Raw genomic sequence first — 16,291 nt, 5'->3', positions numbered from 1 at the left:
TAGAAGACAGTGCTGCCTTCCACCTGTGATTGCCGGGATCTTCTGGGGAGTCCCAGCAGAAAAGACCTGAATAGCGCAGGTTTGGCAGGGTGCCCTCTGCGCATCTTGCTTCATGAGTGGAGTCCTTGGCATTGCACTTGTGACCTTCCTTCACTTGAGTCTGCTGCTCAAGCCCCATGCATATCTCTAGTCTCCAAATGCCCCTTACTCAAAGCTAGTAGTACAGATCATTCTCTTGCCCATCTAGGTCATAAGATTTCACTATCTTAAGGGGTTTTCCCCAAATCTTCCAAAACGCTTAAATCTTTCAAAGGGTACTCAAAGGTTTTCTTCAAAAAAATTTTCCCTTAGAGGCAAAAGCTTTTTGGGTAACATATTTGCCATCAAGTTTTGATATTCTCAATTCTCTCCTTAGAAGGCAGTCGTGTTTACATACACACACTCACGCATGCACACACACTCACCCTCTCACATACTCTCACGTACGCTCACACCCTCTCACACATTCACGCACACACACACTCACCCTCTCCCTCTATGCTCATAGCCTCTAAGATACAACATAATCAAAAGTAACACTGTTTTTGGTTGGGTTGTTTGCTTAGTTTTAGTTAGTCCTTAATTTTGCATCTTCATTTTGGGAGTTGTGGAAAATAGCACAATATTAAGATTCTGGTATAAATTCTGTGCAACTTAACACAAGATTCTAAACTAGTTGTCAATACTTTGGGAACTCCTATTGTGTATTAGGAGCTGTGGAGATGCAAAAATATCTAAGATATTGTCTCCGATCTTAAGGAATCTAACTTCCGCAATATTAAGTAGAATCGATGGAAATTTCCTTTTTTTTTTTTTTTGTCAACGTTTATTTATTTTTGGGACAGAGAGAGACAGAGCATGAACGGGGGAGGGGCAGAGAGCGAGGGAGACACAGAATCGGAAACAGGCTCCAGGCTCCGAGCCGTCAGCCCAGAGCCCGACGCGGGGCCCGAACTCCCGGACCGCGAGATCGTGACCTGGCTGAAGTCGGACGCCTAACCGACTGCGCCACCCAGGCGCCCCTCGATGGAAATTTCCATACAGTGTGATAGGTTAGCTGTTGGAGGTTAAAAAAAAATAGGTCTAGTAAAAGTTGATTGGGCCCAAGTAAGCCTCAGATGGCTTAGTGAGTAGAAATCAGAGGCACAGTTGGAATGGTCTGAATTGAGTACATAAGAAAAAGCAGAACAGCACCATGGAAAGAGCAATGAAAGAGAGCTTGAGGTTCAATTCTGAACTTGACCACTTATCAACTGGATGCTCTGGGCAAATTACTTTGAGGGAGGAGTGGCCAGGGGTCAGCCTGGGACAAGCATCTGGAAATACATGCTGGAAGATGAATCTTAAAGAGTGAGTGGCTGCTGGTCAGTAGAAGAAATGGGTGGGAAGGTATTCAGACCCTCACTAGTTCACTAGCCTGGAGGCAGGAGGTGGGTTGACCACTTGACTAGAGCGGAAGGCTAGGGCTGGTGGTGCTGGGCAGATAGCAATGATAAAGGACCTGATGAGTCATGCTCAGTTCTGGATGAAGCCATTGCAGGATTACCAGCAGGCATGATACACCACCGGTACATTTGTACAATGAATTAGAATGAGTTAGGACTACGGTGGAGGCAAGACATCTGTTGGAAGGTTACAGAAATGGCTTTGGCAAGAAGTGATGAGAAGCTGGACCATTCTGGGCACTGGCAGTGAGTATGGGAAAGGATGGGATCAGTCAAGAGGAATTTAGTATCGTAGCCAACAGCTAACATGGAGCACACTAACTAACATTGGCAGGTACTTTACATACATAATTTAATTCTCAAAGTAGGGTAGGTACAAAAGGAGACAGGTACATGGCTACAGTTAGTCTACACGATGCATATGAATTAGTGCCTTCTAATAGTGGGCACGGGATGTGGGGAGGAGATCGCATCTTAGTGGATAGAAAAGTATACTCCTTTTTATGGGCAGACAGCTGTGCCAGGGCACCTGGCTCAACAAACAGGATTCTGCTCTCCATTGCAACTTTGACTGGGTGCCTTGTGTAGTGCCAGATTATACAGTGTGTGTGACAAACTGTCAAATGAGGACCTTGAGGCTCAGAAATGTTCAGGTAGGGACGGGAAAGCCAGAGTTTACATCGTGGTAGTCTAACTCTATAGCGTCTATGTTTATAAGTGTGTGTGGTTGACATCATTGCCTTGACTTTTACAGATAAGGAAACTGAAGTCCTGGGGGGTTAAAGCAATTTGCATACCGCTGGAAATGGAAAGTGGTGGAAAGGGAAACGAAACACAAAATGTCTGTCTCCAAACCTCACCTTCCTAAAATCAAATTAACCTTAATAATTTCAAGTGGCAAAAATATGACAGAATCCAAGACATTGTGGGCTAGTAATTCAGGGACTGAACATGGATGAATTGCTCTAAAATTATGAACTGTATATCTAAGAATATGATTTTGGAGCAATTAAATTGTCACCAATTTCTTGGTTATATTTTGAATGCTGGAAAAAATGCCTAGCTTGCAAATCTGATCTTTCTATCCCCTTAGCATTACGGAGGAGCATTATCTATAAAACAGAGGGCAATTTTGCAATATTACAAGAGTTACACAAAAATACACTGGGGTACAATAAGTACTGTAATATTGGTGAAAATGACCCCTCTCTCACGGAGATTTCCAATTGCCTGTGTTCCATAATTGTGTATTCAGATGCTAATTGCATGAAGCTCTTGCCGCTGCTTTGAGGTGTGTTGACAACTACGGATCCTGAACTCATGTGTCTTTTCAGCCCCAGAACACACAAAGTCATAATAATAATGATTCTAAAATGTCTGTCATCTAACAAGTCTTACATTCTTTCCACATAATAACAGATAATTCCTTTTTTTCTACCACCCCTTTGAGATAAACAGTTCTTTTCTATTTATTTTACACTGAGGTTTAGAAGAATTGTGAGCCATATACTATTGTGATAATGGTGATGGGGATGATAAGGAAGAACACCTTTGGGGGTGGTCCTCTGTGGACAAAAGACACATATGTGTTCTTTTCAGTACTGACCAGGGCATTGTGTGGAAGGAGTGTGGCTCTGTCTTCACAGATGAGGAAATAGAGGTTCAGGAAGCTGGGGTTCATTCGCTCCTTCACCCGTTCAGTAACTGCTTAGCGAGAGCCCACTGTGTGTCAGGGACCATTCAAGGTGCTGAGAAAATAGCGACTGACAAAAGGGACAGCAATGTCTGCCCCATGGAGCTTAGACTCCGGTTACCTGATGTATTAGTCAGCTTGGGCGACCACAACAAAGTACAGACAGCGAGGTTTAAACGACAAGAATTCATTCCCCCACAGTTCTGGAGGCTGGAATCCTCACACTAAGATGGCGGCAGAGTTGGTCTCTCCTGAGGCCCCTCTTCTGGGCTTGTAGACGGCTGTCTTCTTGCTGTGTCTCCACATGGCCTTTCCTCTGACCCATCATGACCCACGCTTAATTACCTCTTTAAAGGCCTAGCTCCAAATATAGTCACATTTAGGGTACAGGAAGTAGGGCTTCTACATATAAATTTGAGGGGGGTCACAATTCAGCCTACAGTACCTGCCTAATGCATCCATCATCCAGATGGCAGGTAGGAGAGTCAGGGTTAATCTTTGCTTTTTTGACCTATTATTTACCTACCAGATTAAGACCTGAAACGTTATTGCTGTCAGGATGCGACGGGAGTGTGTGCGCGTGTGTGTGCGCGCGCACGCGTGTGTGTTTCTGACTGAACTACTTACACAGAAGAGAAACTTCAGTTTAGGGTAATTGCCCTCTCGAAGCTGTGCTCCCCAGAACTTTCTGACTCCTGGCTTAGATCTCACCAATTATTCCTTCTCCTTCAGCTGTCAGCTCTTTAACATTCCCGTTTCTTCTAAATCTCTTTCCGTGACTTCAAGATTCACACCATTTAAAAGCAGCAGCTTCAACTATTCTTTAAACTAGGGCTTCTTTCTCTTTGGCATCAAGACTTTTCCTTTGATAACTTCAAATGTTTCCCCTTCTACACCAACCACTTAACGCTCACCAGTGAGTGGGTTAGCTTTTCAAACACATTAATAATAATATATTTTGTGTATATCTTTTTTTTTATCAGTTTTTAACTATGTATTTCTGCCTGCTCTGCTAGTATAAACAAGGCTATTAACTGAATAATATTGTTTTAAAAAATGTCTTAAGGAGTCCTATTGTTGTGTGTGTGTTTTTTTTTTAACACTGCTTCTAAGCACAGGCAGATCTATACAATTGAAATTTCCATTCTGTGCTCTCAGTATACTGACTGTGAAATAAATAAAAGGCGGCTTCTGCATTTGGTAACCTTGAAGTTCTCGGAGTACTTTTACCTCCAAGGCTGGGTAAGTGCATGTTTTCGAGTGACTTAAGGAGACGAGTGGGGGAGGGAGAAGTGGTGCACAGGGAGGGAGCTCAGCGTTTACATGAAACAAGAACAGGACTGGAGGTTTCAGAACTCAAATTGAAAGAAGGAAGCAGAAGTGAGAAAGGCAGAAAAAAAACCCGAGTGGAATAATTTTAAATTTAAGATGCACATAATGTAGCATCTCAATATTGTCATAAGAACAGAACTTCTTATTTTTCTAATGCATTCAGAAGCTACACGGCGCTTTTCTTCTAGAAGGAGTGCGGATGACTTCACATATGTCCCTCCATTTCCCACACGTAGCACCCTGCACGCAGTGTAGCCATCTCTAGGGTACGACAGAACCACTAGTTAATGAAAACTAATTGGACACCTTCTTCAACGATGAGTGGAAAGAAAGATACCTGGGACCCAACTGAAATAGTAAAAGCAGTCAGTCATGCACCTGAATTCCGGCCTTAACAACAAAAACAGTATCCAGACTACCAATGGCTGTATTTCTCCTAGAAATACATACTTTCTTCATAGATCTAGCCAACTCGAGGCTTGAAGTTTTTCAGGGCAAATAATTCTGTGGTTCTCCTGTTTCTCATGGGATGAAAAAGTTCATATAAGATGCTCATAAGGACCTTTCGTTGTCTAAATATATTTTTTTTGTTTTGTGTTTCTTTCTTTTAATGTTTTTTTTTTTAAATTATTTTTGAGAGAGAGAGAGACAGAGACAGAGAAAGAGGGAGACACAGAATCCAAAGCAGGCTCTGGGCTCCCAGCTGTCAGCATAGAGCCCGCCTCGGGGCTGGAACTCACAAACCCCGAGATCATGACCGGAGCTGAAGTCCGACGCTTAGCTGACTGAGCCACCCAGGTGCCCCTTGTTTTCTAAATATTAAGCTGATATTAGTGTGACATCCTAAGTCAAATAAGACCGGAATGTTATGGGATAAGAAGGGGTCGACAAGCTTTTCCTATAGAAAGCCAGAGAGTAAATATTTTAGGCTTCATGGGTCACATCATCTCTGTAATACTTGGCGCTGCAGTTGAAGCGTGAAAGCCAGTGGAGACAACATGCGGGTGGGTGGGTGTGGCTATATTCCAGTACAGCTTTCATTTATGGACACTGAAATGTGAATTACACAGAATTTTCATGTATCACAAAATAGTCTTCTTCTGATCTTTTCAACCATTTGAAGGTGTAAAATGTGTTCTTTGCTTGTGGGCTTGTACGAGACGTGAGATATACAGCGTTATTGGCTGACCCCTGGGAAAAAGACCTGTGTGGCATTAATGCTTATGGCTATTTAGGGATACGTCACATTATTGATTGGAGTTGGAGAATGAAGGTATTAATATCAATATCACTGAAGTATCAGATTGGTGATTTGCTGTGTTTTCAGCACCTTGATTTTCTGCCACGTGTAGCCCAAATCTGCAAAAAACTGCCTGGTTCGCTTCGTTTCTAGCTCTATGTGCCAAGCATGAGATTGTTTATCTATTTACTTGTTTTGGATGGCTAAGTCTTCTGTACCTTATTTCTCTCCCTACCCTTGTTCCCACTAGAAGAGAATCTTTGGGAGCTGTTCTCAGATCTTCTCTGAGAGTTAGGAGAAAGATAGGGCCATGGTGGCCCAGAGAGTGGAGGAAGGACAAAGTCAGAGAGGCTGGGTTGATTTGCTTATGCAAGATTGGAGGGTCGGAGAAAGTTGGCGATGTCATAAAGGCTGAGACGGTGGCGTCAGTTTAGGATTGGAGAAGCTGTGTAGAGGCAAACTGATGGAAGAAGGAAAGGGATTTGAGTAATGTTGTGTATTATTGACTGGTTCCCTTCTGACGTTTTCGAGAAACATAAGTAAATAGTAGAGTTCTCTTTGAAAGTTTACTTTTTGGCTTCTGGGCTATGTGTCTTCGTAAAGATTCCACACAGAGACTTGGCCACGCGAGGCCCCGGGATTTATTAGTTATATAGCTGTCTAAGATTTCATAAAACGAAATAACATCACATGCACAAAGCCACATATTTTATTTTTACTTACTCTTTCCTAGGTATCTTGGAATTACTAAATATTTCATGGACTTTGACAAGAGTGCACAACACTCACAGGGGCTATAGTTGCCGAAAAATAGGTTAATTAGAATTTTAGCTTTGGGCTTTGATGGCAACGATTGTTCACTGCTTTTGCTTCTTCTCAGAAGGTTTGAGCCTTTGTTTTGGTTCACAGGTAGTGACCTGAGTTGGATTCCTCATCGGAGGACTGTGTTCTCTAATGGACTTAAGAACAGCATTAAGAAAATAATTAATTTTAAAAGGTAATTGCCACTTCTTTATAAATTAGGAAATACCTATGTGCAGAGACTCAGAAGAATTATGACACACGATTCCTATCCAGTGAAGGCTAACTGTCACTTAGTTCAGATAACATGAAAAGTCAGAAACTAGAGTTGTCGAGAATGAGGGAAAATAGCGTCCTCGTCATAAATATAAATATCTGCAGAAATACAAGGTATCGTAAATTGTTCAGAGCAGCTGTCAAAACCTCCATTAGAAACTTTATTTGAAACACAGAAAAACAATAAAAAAAATCTATGGAATTAATGAACGAATGCAGTAGCCTCTCTTTGTTCCGTTTTGGGCCTGAAGCCATGGTTTAGGATTCACCCAGAAAATACAGTGGCTTTTGCTAAGAGATGGGTTTATTCTCTATCATGTTCCTCACTGTGATTGACACCCTCCACATGCTCGGGAACTCTGAAAGGATCGTAGCACACAAATAACTCTTCAGAATGCAACTAAATTTTTAAAATAATTTAATAACTCAAGGACAACATCCAAGAGAATGAAGTTGATTTGCTCAGTTCTTTCAAATCTCGGGCAGCAATCAAATTATCACCCGGATCCTCACCAATAAGAGCAAAGAATGGTTCTGAATAATCAGATACTTGCCAATACAGACCCCCTTCGCAACACCTCTCTGTTCATTGCTTGTATCTTGGATGTGAAATGATTTTGATCAAGGTATTCTATAATCAGACTGCCATACCTGGTTTGCTCGCCTATATCCTGGCTGATATCATTGTAGGTACGGTTGTCTGTAACAGTAGAACTAAGCTTATGTGTAGCTCAGATAAACAGCGCCAAGGAGTGCAGTATATTCTGTTATTTACTCTCTGAGTATGCTGAGATCTCAATTACAAATTTTGTGAGCCAAATTTATCTTCTTCAGTTCCTATAATGAAAGCTTCATGTATACCACTGAAGGGTAGAAATGCTCTCAATGAGTCTTTCATGTTCCATTTGCATTTAAATCACATCATGAGCAAAATTTTATTCTAGTCTGAGGGTCTCCCTTAAGTGCATTTCCTCTTGCTCCTCAGAGACCACTCCTGGACCAATAATCTCCATGTATCGACCCAAGACTGAGTCACTCAGGGCAGAGGTAGAGACCCCATTCCCGTCATGTGACTTGATCTCTAATCATTCTTGGTACCGACAGACTTGGTGGCTCATATGTGGGGGTTTCCCTGAATCGTCACTGTTTGTTAGGATGGACTTGTGTGTAGTTCCCTTGCATACCCATTGCGTTCTTTCCTGAGACTGAATTCAGACCCTGCTTGGTGAGGCCCTGAAGCCTTATGAGACAATGGTAGAGCCCATCTCTCAATACTGAAAAGAATACATTGACCTCAAATCCGATACCCATTGGAAATGTCTTTCAAAAGCAAAAGAAAGACATCTTCACACAGGCAAAAGCTGACAGATTCCATCATTAGCAGAACAATATAAAAAAATGTTAAATGTAATTTTTTAGGAAGAAGAATAAATATGGAGCTATGGGTCAATACAGAGAAATGACAAGCATCAGAAATAGTAAATACATGGGTAAATACATCAGATATTTTCTCATTATTTAAATCTCTTTAAAATATAATTGAATGTTTTAAAAAAAAATTTTTAAACGTTTATTTATTTTTGAAGGTGAGAGAGAGACAGAATGTGAATGAGGGAGAGGCAGAGAGAGAGGGAGACACAGAATTTGAAGCAGGCTCTAGGCTCTGAGCTGTCAGCACAGCTGATGCGGGGCTCGAACCCACGAGCCTTGAGATCATAACCTGAGCTGAAGTCGGACGCCCAACCGATTGATCCATGCAGGCACCCTGAAAATGTAATTGAATGTTTAAACAGAATAATAACTATGTACATAACGGTAAAAAGTTCGACACCACTGGCATAAGGACCATGATGGAATAAAAGGGAGTCTATTATTGTAAAGTTTTATACCAAAATATGAATTAGTGTAATATCCCTTTAAAGTAAGCTGCGATAAGTTAAAAGTGTATTCTGTAAACTCCATTAGCACCACTGTAATAACAATATATTTATGACCAGAAAGTCAATAAAGAATAAAATAAAATCATAAAACCAATCAGTTTTTAAAAGGGGAGAGCCAAGAACAATTGGAACAAACATAAAACCGAGAGCAAGATGACAGACTTAAACCCAAGGATACCGATACTCACGTGAACTAACAGTGGTCTAAACACCACATAGAGGGCCAGGTTGAATACAAAAACAAGTCCCAGATATGCTGCCTGCAAGAAATATATTGTGATTATGAGGATGGAAATAGATTAAAAATAAAAAGATGTAAAACAATGTATTATACTACTACCAGTCAAAGGAAACCTGGGATAACTATGTTATTACCAAAGTAGATTTCAGAACAGAGTATTACCAAGAACAAAGAAGATCATTTCATAATAAGAAAGAACCCAATTTATCAAGAGGACATAATGTCCTAAATGTATATACTCATTGACAGCACTTCAGAATACATGAAGAAAAAATGATAGAACTACAAGGAAAAATGGACAGATCCATAATTACAGTCAGAAATTTCAATACGCCTTTCTCAATAATTGATAGAACAAATAGAAAATCAATAAGGACACAGGAGGCTTGAATAACACTATCATCAACCAACCCTGTCTAATTGATATTTGTAGAACTCCACCCAATGATAACGCTATAGTCATTATTTTTGAGTGCGCACAGAGCACTTACCGAGAGAGACCCTATTCTGGGCCATAAAACGAGTCTCAATAAATTGAAAAGGATATACGTAATGTAAGTAATACAAAGTAGGTTCTCTGATCACAATGAAAGTAAATTAGAAACCAGTGGTCTCTGGAAAACTCTCAAATATTTGGAAACCAAATAAGGTACTTCTAAATAACCCACAAGTCAAAGAAGAAATCAGAAGTGAAATCAGAAAGAATGTTGACCTGAAAAAAACCTGAAAACACAGCATGTCCGTGTTTGTGAAATACCAGGTAGCTCTCTGGCAAAACCCAAAGCACTGAACATGTATATGAGAAAAGATGAAACGTCTCAAATCAATAACCTCAGCTTCCAATTTAAGAGAGGAAAGAAAGGAGAACCATTACACATGTGTTAGGACGGCTGCATTTAGAAAGATGGACACTATTGGGGCACTTGGGCTGTCGGTTAAGCACCCTACTCTTGATCGTGGCTCAGGCCATGATCTCACAGATCATGAGTTCAAGCCTCGTATCAGAGTTCAAGCCCTGCATCAATGGCTCGGTGCTGATGGTGTGGAGCCTGCTTGGGCTTCTGTCTCTCCTCCTCTCTGCCCCTCTTCCACTTGTGTGAACATGCGTGCTCTCTCTCTCTCTCTCTCAAAAAAAAAAAAAAAAAAAGAAAAAGAAAAAGAAAAAGAAAAAAGACTGACACCATCAAGCTCGTGAGGATATGAAGAAACTGGAACAGTCATAAACCTCTGGTGAAAATATAAAATGGTACAATCGCTTTGGTAATTTCTTAAAACTTTTAAACATAGGCTTATAAGATGACCCAAGGATTCTACTCCAAGAAAGAAATAAGTGTATACGCATACAAATATTTATACAGGAATATTCACAGCAGCTTTATTTGTAAACAACCCCAAAGGTCATAAGCCAGGCAATGGATACATGAGTCGTGGTATATTCACCTATGGAGTATTACTCAGCAATAAGGAATGGTGAATTACTGATACACTCAACAACATAGATGAATGTCAAAATAAACAGGCTGAGTGGAAAGATCCAGGCAAGAGTCCATACTGTATCATTCATATAAAATTTATATTTCTATAACATTTATAGAAATCTTATATATACACATACATATGTACATACATGCATACACATATATAAAATATATAAAATGTATACATTTATATAAAATTCTAGAAATAGCAAACTCACCTGTAGTGACAGCTGGTGAACAGTTCTGTGAGGACAGGAGGAAAGGGGAGAGAAGGAAGGGATTACCAAGGGGCACGAGAGGCTTTGGGGGTGATGGATGTATGTACTATCTTGATTACGGTGCTGGCTTCGTGGTTGAACATGTACATTAAAACATATACAATTTCATTTCTCTGTTTACGGTTTATTGTTTGTCATTTGTACTTAAACTCTCAGAAAAAAAATTCTACCCCTTCAGCCTTCCTAATATATCTGTTGTGACCCCCCCCCCCCCACCATTTACGAAAAACTTAGAGAGTAATACGCTCAGTGTTGGTAGCAGGAAACTGAAATTTCCAAGCGGGTTCAGCTTTCAGTGAGCTCCAGTCTTGGAAAATCACAAAGAAGCAACTTTTACCTGGGGTTTAGTGATCTATACGATATTGATTTTCACAGCATCATCTCCTCTGAGAGTGATTATTTGTAATCTGAAGTATTTATTATGTTTCAGAGGGATACTATCTAAACATAAATAGGAACTTGACCCACTTGTAATTTGGGGTGCAGCTGACACAGTCCAGGTGAGACTTGTGTCTGGGTCTGCTACAGGAGCTGGAGGTTCTCAGTTCGAGTATCAAGGAACAGAGGGTGCACATAGCCAGGAAGTGGGGGGGGGAGACTGGAACCCGAGATGGTGTCTCCTCGTCCCCAAGGCTATAATTTCGAAGACGCTGGTGTCCCTCAGTAGAGCATGAGACACTCACCTGGCGCAAAAGTTGAGCAAGCTGGAGGTCAGCCCTGGGCTACCCATGAAGACAAAAATAAGACACGACGCGTATGAGTTGCGATACTATCTCGAGCTCTGCTCTGCCCTTTCAAGAGTTAAAACCAAGATGGCTCTAGCTCTACTTCCGCTTTCCAAATCTTGAGCCAAGATTTGTGGGCCAGGAAGGGAATTCTAGAACATGTAGTTCGGTTTAGCTGTACTGACGCAATCCAAATCTTCCTCTCTCTCCCTCTCTCTCTCTCTCACACACACCCAGACATGTATGAACATGTATTTGTGTGTGTGTGTGTGTGCATATACATACATGTATGTGTGTGAGTGTATGATTTAGATTGCGTCAGTATGGTTGAACGCAACGACATGTCCCAGAACTCCCTTCCTGGTCCCCGAGAGACCGTTTTGTGTGTAGGTTCACAAAGACATGAGTCAGAAATGTGATGATACATTTAAGACTTTGGGAGAAGCTCTTCAACAAGGAAGAGCGCGTGCGGTATGCCAGGCTCTGTGCTGATTGCTTTACGTGCATCATCCAGAATCCTCTGTCCTTGGTAATTCTGTGCGTCTACGTTATCGTCGCCCTTTCGAGAGAAGGAGAGCAGAGAGGCCAAGTGACTTGTCCAAGGTTAGATGTTAGGAGGAGGCACAGAAGGCCTTCCAACCCAAGGCCTGCGGTCTTCGCATATGCTCTGCACCTACGCGGCAATTCAGTGAGATGAAAACAAAAAACAAAACTAAAAAATATAAATAGTAAATCACCAGAACATTTTTAAGAGAACCAATTACAGAACCTTTAAAACATGGCACTGTTAAACAAATTGAAAATCCTCCGAGATAAATAACCGCTCAAATCGCATTCTAAAGATTGTAATCTCATCTGTGTTAGGACCCTCTTTAATTTGCGCTGAGTACACACACTCCTAAAATATACGCCAACAACATGTGAATGTTTACTGACTTCAATTTAAAAGGGAAAAAAAAAGAGGAATCAGAATAGCCGCGTGTTTCAGGAAACAGGCTGGTGGGCGAGGGTGGGAATGTGACAGAGGAGGGGGAAAAGCCGGAGCCAGAGACCGAGAGACCCTGAGCGGGAAAACTAGAGAAGCCTGAATCTGAGGCAGAGATATGCAAATGTGGCCGGGTCTGTAATGAAAAATCTCCTTTATTAAACTGTGCTTTATCTGGGAACAGTCTTCCTTTTAGGAACATATCCAAGCAGAGATAAAGGCATCTTACTATACTCATTAAACTGTGCATGGCTTGATGCAATCAGACTTGTATAATTTGCATATGGAGTAGTTTAATCTAGCTCATCCTGTCTTGCATCTATTGTTAATCATGCCGAGGCTTCCCTCCCTCCTTTCCCCCTCCTTCTCCACTAACCCTTTGATTTAAGCAGATAAATGAATAGACATAAGGACGTCAACATCTTTGTCAGTGATCATCCGCCTTGTGCGTTCCGAATATCCCTTGGTTTGCTGATTAAGTCTTGGTTGGCATTCCATATGTTTTCGATAGTGTCCGTCTTGGCTGATTTAGAACAAGCCATATAGAGCCCATCAAGGTGACAGAAAAACATTAATATCATCCATTGTGCGCCCAAGTCTCTGTTGGTCTTTTGCCATAAATAATACGAGGGGTGTTCCCGCTCTGTTTATAGGATGGCACCTGCTTTCCGCAAAGGGCCTTTGAGCCAGTGCGTGAGGTTTGTGTAAAGATGCTTTGAAGAATATACGAAAACTTTGTAATTACTTCTTGGCGGTAAGTAATCTGCGGTTATGGAGATGGGCGCAATTTGATATTCCACGTGTTGGTCTTTGGTGAGGATGAGAATTATTCGGAGTCTTTGCTTGGGTCAGTTGTATTGCTTCCCATTAGTTGTATTAAGGGGATGAAGTATGGAAAGCGGGGAAAAGGAAGCAACGTAAGGTTTCCTTTATCTCCTCTGGACTTCGACTCAACCCCAAATCTTAGAGATCTTCTCCATCCATCCCTCCACCTTACCTCCCCGTGCTGGAGGTAGGGGACGAATATGGGAAAGACGATGTTGGGAAATTTTCTCAGGAATGAGTTGCAGCCACAGAGCACTGGTGGAGACCAGCAAACACGTCTATGAGAAAGCCTTCCTCCCACCATCCCCTCCCTGGGATAAGATTGTGTCATTGCTTGAAAGTGAAGAACCTGTCCCCAGGAGACAGAGAAGGAAGGATGTCAATGTGCCCCCAGGACAGGACCCTGAAAAATTTAGAAGTGTGAGGTGAATAACATTTAAACATTTTAATCAAATCCGTACAGAGCTCATTGGTTGGTCTACACCCACTACAAGTTCAGGTTGTTTGTTGTGAGAAGACACACTCGTATCGTAGATTTGAGGGCAAGAGAGTATGGGAAACGGGCGGAAAGCAACCCCCCTCCTGTCGGACAGGCGCAGCCTTCTTGAGGGCAGGTGACTAGCCTGGATTTAGAAGAGGTGGGAAAGCAGTAAGAACAAAGCAGTTCCGGGGCTTGGGGAGACGGTTATCTTGGAGAAGCCGATGGTACTCGGGGCAACAGGAACATGTTAGGGCATCCAGTAAAGCTGAGACAGCAGGGAAGAAAGCAAGACCGATTAGGGGAAGGAGCGAGTTCTAACAAGGGAGATGACAAAGATGATCTTTTTCTTGGGAAGTGAGAGTACATGTTCCCACTTCTAGAGTGTTCACTGATTCGCCAACATTCACTTTCCTCATGCCACTCTGGGTCTTTAGGACATAGCCCTAATATAGGATACATTTGGAGTTTGAACTTCAATACACACGGGTATCCAAATCTTGTCCTCCATATCCAGCTAGATAGGAAATAACAACACGCATGTCCATGAATTATTTCGTTTAATCTTCCCCACAGAGAGGGAGTTATTCCTAGTATCATCACCCCTGTTTTTACATATGATGTGGCAGGCTTGGGAAGGTACCTCAGGTCCCTTGCTCAAGATTGCTCAGAAATTTGTTGGTTTGGGCTTTCTGACATCTGTTCTGACACTATTCCTCCACTTCGGTTAGCACCCGACTTCCTTCAGGGAGAACTGCTTCCTGTAGTTGGTGGAGGAGAGCAATTCTTCGCGCCTGTCTCTTATGCCTCCCTCTCTCTTGCCACCTCTGACCATAGAAACCAGGCAGGAGGGGGGGGCAAGTCCTTTGCTTGTGTCTTTCTGGGACACCTGTGGCAGGTGTGCAACTCACGTTCATCCTACCAGGTCTGGGCACACGATGCAAAACAAGTCGGGAGGAGGCATTCTTGCAGCAGTGGTCAGCCTGGTTTGTGGTCCAAGCTGTCCAGATGCTGGATTTCCTTGGTTTCTGCCTGCTTTCCCACCCTGGTCATCGTGGCTTGCTTCGACTCTAGGCACCCCAGATATCCTTAAAATAATGGCACCTTTGCCAACAGAGCCAGAGGACAACGGTTACCTTGATCCTCAAGTTCAGCGCCTCACTTCATTCTCCCGCCATTGAGAGGTCCTCATTCTTGTGTCCTGATTTGGTGACGGCATTTGCTCATTTCTCGGCTGTACCTATATACATCCTACCCATTTGTCAAGTTTCAGCTCAGACCCTCTCCTGATGCCTTTCCTAACAACTCTAGTCCTGGCAGACTTTGTTACTTTCACCTAGGGTCCCCCAGCTGTGGTTCACACTGCTGGACATTAGCACTGCTTCTCACACTCTCTAATGCACCCATTCTCAACTCATGGATGCATTTATGTATTCCACGATATTTCTTATGGGACAGAACTCTACTAGGAGCTAATGACAAAGTGGGAATATACACTTTAATCCTATGATGTGTGCTTCCAAAGAGAAGTAAGGGTTCTATGAGGAAGTATGATGGGAAGTCTAACCTCACCCTGGGCCAAGGAGAGGTCCAGCGGCGTATGAAATTTTTAAAATGTCATACAGAATGGTATACACATGCAAATTTTTCCACAGCAGGCCTGTGTAACTATCATCAGATTCTCAATCAAATAGGTCCATGGCCCCCAAAATATTAAGAATCCAAACTCCAAGCTTCTATGATTGTCTCTCCAATGAGTGAAATCTCTTTGGGTTGGGGAACTCTCTTATAATCCCCTTTTGTTGTCCAGGGGACCTACCCCAGCAGTGCAAAGCATAGAGTAGATTCTCGATATTATTGATTACCGAGAGACTCGAATAAATAAAAAGCATTGCTTCAAAATGTAGGTCAAGAGTCTGCTTCCAGTCATGTTTTTTTTTAAATTCAAATTGAATCATCATGTATGTTGTTCGATTCATGTACTTCAGAGCTGTATTGGCTGAGATAAAAACCTGGCAGTGAGGAACGAGATCATTTTTAACTTCCTGATTGTGATGTTAGTCCGAAAGATGTACTTCTCAGTGCCTGCTGACCCTGTTTTTTAGATGCCAGGCTGTTGCCCTACATTTTCTGTGATCTTCCGGGCTGCGTCTAGGGCGGGAGTGCTTTAATTTCATCCTTGCCTCAATAGGTAACTAGCCCTGTTTCCCCTATTTGCTATCAAGCTGGGAAGAATACAAAATGCCTTTCTCATTCATAATGATCGCTATCAGACTTCTGGGAGATCTGATTGCAAAACTGGGTCCTCTGGCCAGACAAGGAATCTGGAAATTAGCTTTTTATAGTTTCGAGAAGCCTTGGAATGAAAGAAGATGTTAGCAGAACAAGTGGCAACCAGGTCAGAATCAATATTTATTGGCTTATTAAAGGAAGGGGGCTGTTGGGAGCAAGTGTGTCCCTCCACGTGTGGGGGCTGGGGAATAGGAGTCTCTATGTGCCAACTGCTGCCTGCCTC

Source organism: Felis catus, chromosome B2, assembly GCF_018350175.1.
Source record: "Felis catus isolate Fca126 chromosome B2, F.catus_Fca126_mat1.0, whole genome shotgun sequence".
NCBI classification, from domain to species: Eukaryota; Metazoa; Chordata; class Mammalia; order Carnivora; family Felidae; genus Felis; species Felis catus.
The sequence above is the reverse complement of the archived record's forward strand: the minus strand, read 5'-3'. Positions refer to the sequence as shown.